Below are 7,500 nucleotides of genomic sequence, written 5' to 3'. Positions count from 1 at the left end.
AACCTCCTGATCCCGGTTCTGACTGGGTGCTGCGCGGTCACCCAGGGCAGCAGGTAGGGGGCGCTCTACTCCTGCTGCCATGTTTGTTTCTGTTGCCATGGAGACGCCTGTCCCCGTTGTCCTCAGAGTTTTTGGCGTCACATTTACTTATTGAGTCGTTCTGGCCCAGGATGGTTCTGGTCCAGTTGGGTCTGAGGGCCCAGTCAGAGGCCATGATGGTTCAGAACGGTTGGACCTGACCAGAACCAGAACCTTTAATCCGTCTCTGTTTCGCCCTCAGAGGTTCTGATGAACACCAAGCTGGAGACGTCCGACCTGCGCTGGACCAATCACCCTGCAGACGACCAGCAGGTAAGCCCCGCCCACATCCAGTCTAACTGCTGGGATTGGCTGCATGGTAACTCCTCCCCCTGATCTTTGATTGGTTCCTCCCTCCTCCTGCCCTCTGATTGGTTTCTCCCTCCTCCTGCTCTCTGATTGGTCCTCACCCCAGTGGGAGGAACTGAGCGGATTGGACGAGGAGTCCAACAGCGTTAGGACCTTCCAGATCTGCACGCCGTCCAGCGCGGCCTCCTATTGGCTGCGGACGCGTTGGATCCCGCGTCGCGCCGCCACCACGCTGTACGTGGAGATCCGGTGGGTGGAGCCGCCGTCCGGGCCGCGCAGACAGGAAGTGTTGTAGTGACGGCGTCCCGCCCCCTGCAGGTTCACCATGATGGAGTGCGCGGCGATGAACCAGCGGCACTGCAAGGAGACCTTTAACCTCTACTACTACCAGGCGGACGCCGACGAGGCCACGCCCACACACCCCCCCTGGATGGAGAACCCGTACACCAAGGCGGCCGCCGTGGCGGCAGACCACCTGCTGCGGCGCGGCGGCCGAGCGGCGCTCCAACCTCAAGCTGCTGCGCCTGGAGGGCCTGAAGGGGGCGGGGCTTTACCTGGCCTTCCAGAGCCAGGGCGCCTGCATGGCGCTGCTCGCCGTGCGCGTCTTCTTCAGGAAGTGCCCGCCGCTGCGCCGCGCCTTCGCCGCCTTTCCCGAGACCGTCCCCCACTCGCTGGTGGAGCAGGTAACCATGGCGACGACGCACGGCCACGCCCCGCGGGTTTTCAGAGTAAAAGCCTGACTGTCGGTCTGCAGGCGCGCGGCGTCTGCGTGGAGAACGCCGTGACGCCGCCCGGCGAGCTGGCCCAGCCTCCCAGCATGCTCTGCGGCGAGGACGGCCAGTGGGTGGGGCCGCCCACCTCCAGCTGCGCCTGCCGCCCCGGGTACGACGCCGGAGACGGCGACCTGCGCTGCCGAGGTGAGCCCTTCACAATAAGAGCACAGGGGGCCGGAAACAGACCGGGTCGGTCCGGTGCTGATCGAGTCTGACTGGTTCTGATCGGTTGGACAGGTCCAGTCCCAGTAGATCCAGACGTCTGTTTGGTTCGACCCACAGACCCAGCAGGAGTTCTGGTTCTGACAGAACCTCAGAACCGGTTCTGACCTTTGACCAGTAGAACCAGAAGTCTGACCGGGTCAGAACCGGTTCAGTTTGGTAGTGAAATGATGGACCGGGCCATCAGACTGTTGAGGCTTCCTGTTATTCCAGTAGAGGTCAGAGGTCAGCTGGCTGCCAGCAGGAAGTGCTGCGGTGGGCGGCAACCTGTGGGATGCCACAGAGGTCAAAGGTCAAACACAGAGGCTGCTGATGACATCATGGCAGCAGTTTCCACATCCTGCCCAGTCCAAGGCCACTTCCTGTCTCTTGTTGTCTCGCCACACTAAGCCCCGCCCCTCAGAGGCCAATGTAATCCCAGCAGGGTACAGTAATCCATTACAGTAAAGTAATCCATTACAGTAAAGTAATCCCTCTCTGCAGCCTGTCCTGCTGGTCACTTCAAGGTGGAACCAGGAAGTGGAAGCTGCACTTCCTGTCCAGACAACAGCAACACCAGGATCCCAGGCTCCGCCTACTGCCCCTGTCTCCATGGTTACGATCGGGCCGACTCCGACCCGCCGCACGCAGCCTGCACACGTAAGACGTCTCATTACCCAGCATGCACCTGATGCACCTGGGCAGGGGGAAACAGATCCATGTGGAAATGAACAGTGCTGACACACACCCACACACACACACACACACACACACAGACAGAGACACAGTTGTGTTTACATGGACTTCCATTGGTTTCCTCCAGCCTAATTCTGACCCTTGACCCTTACCCAGCGTTTCCCCTCATGTGAACCTCTCTGATGGTTCAGTGTATCAGAGAATACCTGGCTGACTGCCAGGCAGTTCAGACCGCCTGCCAGTCAGCACTCAGGGTAAAGCTCAGGTGATGTTGAACAGGCCATGACCTCTGACCCCTGCAGGCCCGCCCTCGGCCCCCCGCCACCCAGTCAGTCAGCTGAACGACTCCTCACTCATACTGGAGTGGGTGGAGCCGCTGGACCGAGGAGGACGGGGAGACCTGAGCTACCGACTGGTCTGCTCCGCCTGCGGGGACGCTGGGAACGCTGAGGTAGGACAGCTGGGTCTGCTGGTAGATACTGGTTTGATCCCACTCTGGATGGGGTCCTAATGGCTCCGCCCCCGGCCGTCTCCTGCTCAGGGATTGGTCGGCTCCTGCTCGCCCTGTGATGACAGCGTCCTGTTCCGCCCCTCCCAGTCGGGCCTGACCCGACCCCGGGTTGCCGTCTGGGGGCTCCGCCCACAGACCAGGTACCTGTTCACCATCCAGTCGGTGAACGGCGTGTCTGCGGTCAGCCAATCAGAGCCGGCCTCCGTCAGCATCAACGTCACCGGCAGCAGAGATGGTAAAACACTACATTACCCAGAGTGCCCTGAGGCTTCCTGCCCTCTTACTGATGATTGGCTGCTCTCTCTGTAGCTCCGCCCCCCGTGTCCGGCCTGAGCAGGGCGGCGGCGTCCGAGTCCAGCCTGTCGCTGAGCTGGACCGCTCCGGTTCTGCAGAACCGGCAGCCGGTCCTGAGTACCAGCTGCGGTTCCGGCCGCTCGCCGACCGCCACGCCCCCTGGGAGTACCGGTCCAGCCCGTCCTGCTCCCTGGTTCTGACGGGCCTGCGGCGGGCCACCCGGTACCAGGTCCAGGTCCGGGCCCAGACCCAGGCGGGTTACGGGTCGTTCAGCGGCGCCGGCAGCTTCAGCACTCTGCCCGACGGTACCGACCCGACCCGACCGCCCGCCGTGCCGCTCCGCCGCCGGGTTCTAACGGCTCCGCTCGGTTCCGACAGGTCCGACCCGATCCCAGCTGGTGCTCACCGCCGTCCTTGTTACTGTGGCGACGCTGCTGCTGGCCGCCGCGGCGACGGCCGGATTCATCTGCTACAGGTACGAGAAAGAGGATCGCCCTGATGCCGTGACCTCTGACCTCAGGGAGAGAGAGAGACACACTGAGAGAACAATGGAGGCCCTGACCTCTGACCTCAGACACTCAGCTCAGGGTGTAACAGGCCAGCTGTCCTCTGTGGGGTAACTTCCTGTCTGTCCCTCAGAAAGCGGCGCCGCCCGTCCCGGACCGATAAGGCGGGTCACTACCAGATGGGACAGGGTGAGTCTCCCAGCCAATCAGAGGCCTTGATCTGCTTACATCACGGCTGATTGACCGTGTGATGTCGTTGCCGTAGCGATGAAGGTGTACATCGACCCGTTTACCTACGAGGATCCAAACGAGGCGGTCCGAGAGTTCGCCAAGGAGATCGACGCGTCCTTCGTAAAGATCGAGGAAGTGATCGGTGCCGGTAAGAAACCGCTGGACCCGGCAGAACCACTGGACCCGGCAGAACCGCTGGACCCGGCAGAACCACTGGACGGTTCTCTGGACCGCAGAGGAACCGGAGCACTTCCTGTAGGAAACAGGAAGATTCTGCTGTTTTTGTCCATTGAAATAATAGAAAATCAGGCAAATTCAGAGAAATGTTTTGCTCTTTGACCTTCAGTGACCCCAGTAAATGGGTCACAGCTCCCTCTGCTGCCTCGGGGGTTTAACTGTTTCCAGATTAATAAAATAATCAGCCAGATTATTCAACTCCTTTTCAAGTACAGAAACACTTCATGCCTCCCAGCGTCGCCTCGGGCAACAGGAGGACCAGGAGTCACGGTTCTGATGGGAACGTCTCTGAAGGTCAGAGGTCAGAGATTGGAGAGATTGGGTCCGGTCTGGTGTCTGGTTCTTTGAGCTTTTATTCCTGAGTGGTTTGCCACTGGAGTCTGTGACCTTTGACCTGGACTTGCTGCCCTGGGGAAACCGGGTCCAGCTGGGACTGTTTGGGTCCATCAGAACCAGCTCTGGGCCCAGTCCTAGAGCTGGTTCTGGTTGTGCTTCTGATCTGGTTCTGGTTCTGTCTGAACCAGCCCTGACTGGTAACAAAGTTCAGTGTGATGTCATCAGAGTGTGACCAGCACCAGACTGCAGTGCTGCAGGGCGTTCTGTTCTGGTTCTGTCTCTGACCCGGTTTTGTCTCTGACCCGGTTCTCTCTCTGACCCGGTCCGGTCCAGGTGAGTTCGGGGAGGTGTGCCGCGGCCGGCTGCGTCTCCCCGGCAGGAAGGAGAGCGTTGTGGCCATCAAGACGCTGAAGGGCGGCTACACGGAGCAGCAGAGGCGGGACTTCCTGTCGGAGGCGTCCATCATGGGTCAGTTCCAGCACCCCAACATCATCCGCCTGGAGGGCGTCATCACCGCTTCCTGTCCCGTCATGATCCTCGCCGAGTTCATGGAGAACGGAGCGCTGGACGGCTTCCTGCGGGTCGGAACCTCTCAGCCACACTTCCTGTCTGGCTGACCCACTTCCTGTCTGTCTCACCCCGTCTGTCGCCCCCTGCAGGTGAACGACGGTCAGTTCACCCCCATCCAGCTGGTGGGATGCTGCGCGGCATCGCCGCAGGGATGAAGCATCTGGCCGACATGAGCTTCGTCCACAGAGACCTGGCGGCTCGGAACATCCTGGTCAACGCCAACCTGGTGTGCAAGGTGGGACTCACCTGGACGTCTCTCTCTCTGTCTGTCTGTCTCTCCACCTGTCCTCCTGTCTCTCCTCCTGTCTCTCCACCTGTCCTCCTGTCTCTGACTGTCCTCTGCTGGTTTCGTCCCTCCAGGTGTCGGACTTCGGTCTCAGCAGGTTCCTGACGGAGAACTCGTCCGACCCGACCTACACCAGCTCTCTGGTGAGTGTTGCTGTGGAAATGTCACACCTGGGTGTTACTAAACAAGAAACAGAAATGTTTTAATTTCTTTAATGTTTTATTATTTATGTTAGAAAAACATGTAAAGTCACAATCAGTGACACATTTAGTCCTGCTGGGGCCGACAGAGTGTTACAGCACTATGGCGCCCCCAGCAGGACACTGAATGTTACATCATAGGGCTAATATCAATGCTTTAGCATTAGCATAGCTAGCATTTTAGCTCTGATGTTAATGATTTGTGCTTTAGCATTAGCATAACTAGCCTTATAGCTCTGATGTTAATGATTTGTGCTTTACAATTAGCATAGCTAACTTTTAGCTCAGTGTTAATGATTTGTGCTTTAGCATTAGCATAGCTAGCATTTTAGCTCTGATGTTAATGTTTTGTGTTTTATCATTAGCATAGCTAGCCTTTTAGCTGAGTGTTAATGATTTGTGCTTTAGCATTAGCATAGCTAGCCTTTTAGCTCTGATGTTAATGATTTGTGCTTTAGCATTAGCATAGCTAGCCTTTTAGCTGAGTGTTAATGATTTGTGCTTTAGCATTAGCATAGCTAGCCTTTTAGCTCTGATGTTTCCTGGTGTTCCTCAGATCTATGTCCCCTCTTTAGTCGCGCTCTTATTTTGAAAGGTTGTCTGTCTTCCTGTGCTCAGGGAGGGAAGATCCCCATCAGGTGGACGGCTCCTGAATCCATCGCCTACAGGTGAGCAGCGGTACTGCAGCCGCCTGCTAGTCCTGGTTGCTATGGAGACAGTGATGCGTCTCTGCTCACAGGAAGTTCACCTCGGCCAGCGACATCTGGAGCTACGGCATCGTCATGTGGGAAGTGATGTCATACGGAGAGCGGCCATATTGGGACATGAGCAACCAGGATGTAAGATCCACCAGATGATGAACCCAGAATACGTCACTGACCCGACCCGAAAGGACCTGTTCTGACCCGTGTTCTGACCAGGTGATCAACGCCATCGAGCAGGACTACCGCCTGCCGCCGCCGCCGGACTGCCCCGCCTCGCTCCACGGCCTGATGCTGGACTGCTGGCAGACGGAGCGGGCCAACCGGCCCAGGTTCTGCCACATTGTGTCCGGCTGGACCGGCTGATCCGGAACCCGGCCTCCTTGAAGGCCACGCCCCCAGAGCTGCCCAGGTGAGGCTGGGGGTCGGGGAGGGGTCAGAGATCAGAGAGGGGCCGTGTTGGTTTCAGCAGCAGGTCCGGAACCGATACCAGTTCCCTGGCTGGTTCCGAGTCCGGACCCAGAGACTGCACCGACCAGTGAGCAGGTCCATAGGGAGGTTCTGGCCCGGTTCTGATGCAGCTCACGAGCTTTTGTCCTCTGGTCCAGAACCCTAGATGGACCAGAACCGGCTGACTAACCTGTCCCTGTGTCCCAGTCCCTCCCAGCCCCTGTTGGACCAGCGCGTCCTGCCGGCGCCGTCGGCCTGCGGTTCCGTGTCCGAGTGGCTCCGGGCCATCAAGATGGAGCGGTACCAGCAGAACTTCATCCAGGCCGGGCTGACCAGCCTGGACGTGGTGTCCCAGCTCAACACAGAGTAAGGTTCTGGTGGGTTCTGGTGGGTTTTGGCGGGTTCTGGCGGGTCCAGTCTGGCGGGTTCTGGCGGGTCCAGTCTGGTGGGTTCTGGCGGGTCCAGTCTGGCGGGTCCAGTCTGGCGGGTTCTGGGGGTTCTGGCGGGTCCAGTCTGGCGGGTCCAGTCTGGCGGGTTCTGGCGGGTCCAGTCTGGCGGGTTCTGGTGGGTTCTGGCGGGTCCAGTCTGGTGGGTTCTGGCGGGTCCAGTCTGGTGGGTTCTGGGGGTTCTGGCGGGTCCAGTCTGGCGGGTCCAGTCTGGTGGGTTCTGGCGGGTCCAGTCTGGCGGGTTCTGGTGGGTTCTGGCGGGTCCAGTCTGGTGGGTTCTGGCGGGTCCAGTCTGGTGGGTTCTGGCGGGTCCAGTCTGGTGGGTTCTGGCGGGTCCAGTCTGGTGGGTTCTGGTGGGTCCAGTCTGGTGGGTTCTGGTGGGTCCAGTCTGGCGGGTTCTGGTGGGTCCAGTCTGGTGGGTTCTGGCGGGTTCTGGTGGGTTCTGGCGGGTCCAGTCTGGCGCTCGGGTCTCACGGCTCTCTCTCTTCTCCGTTTCCATAGCGACCTCCTCAGAGTGGGCGTGACCCTCGCCGGCCACCAGAGGAAGATCCTCTCCTCCATCCAGACGCTCAGGATCCACAAGGCCACGCCCACCCTGCTCTACTGACCAATCACAGCGCAGGCGGTACCGACTGGACATGGAGCCCAAAGTTCTGATCCAATACGAACCAGATA

General features: G+C 59.3%; 1 pseudogene; it reads left to right on the top strand.

Moving 5' to 3' along the window:
- Positions 1-7,500, top strand: part of LOC129376573 (ephrin type-B receptor 4b-like) — a 13,647-nt pseudogene that overhangs the window by 5,298 nt on the left and 849 nt on the right.

The sequence above is a fragment of the Poeciliopsis prolifica genome, unplaced genomic scaffold (genome assembly GCF_027474105.1).
Source record: "Poeciliopsis prolifica strain line A6 unplaced genomic scaffold, Auburn_PproV2 SCAFFOLD044, whole genome shotgun sequence".
In the NCBI taxonomy this organism is placed as follows: domain Eukaryota; kingdom Metazoa; phylum Chordata; class Actinopteri; order Cyprinodontiformes; family Poeciliidae; genus Poeciliopsis; species Poeciliopsis prolifica.
This window is presented reverse-complemented; position numbering and strand designations above follow the sequence as displayed.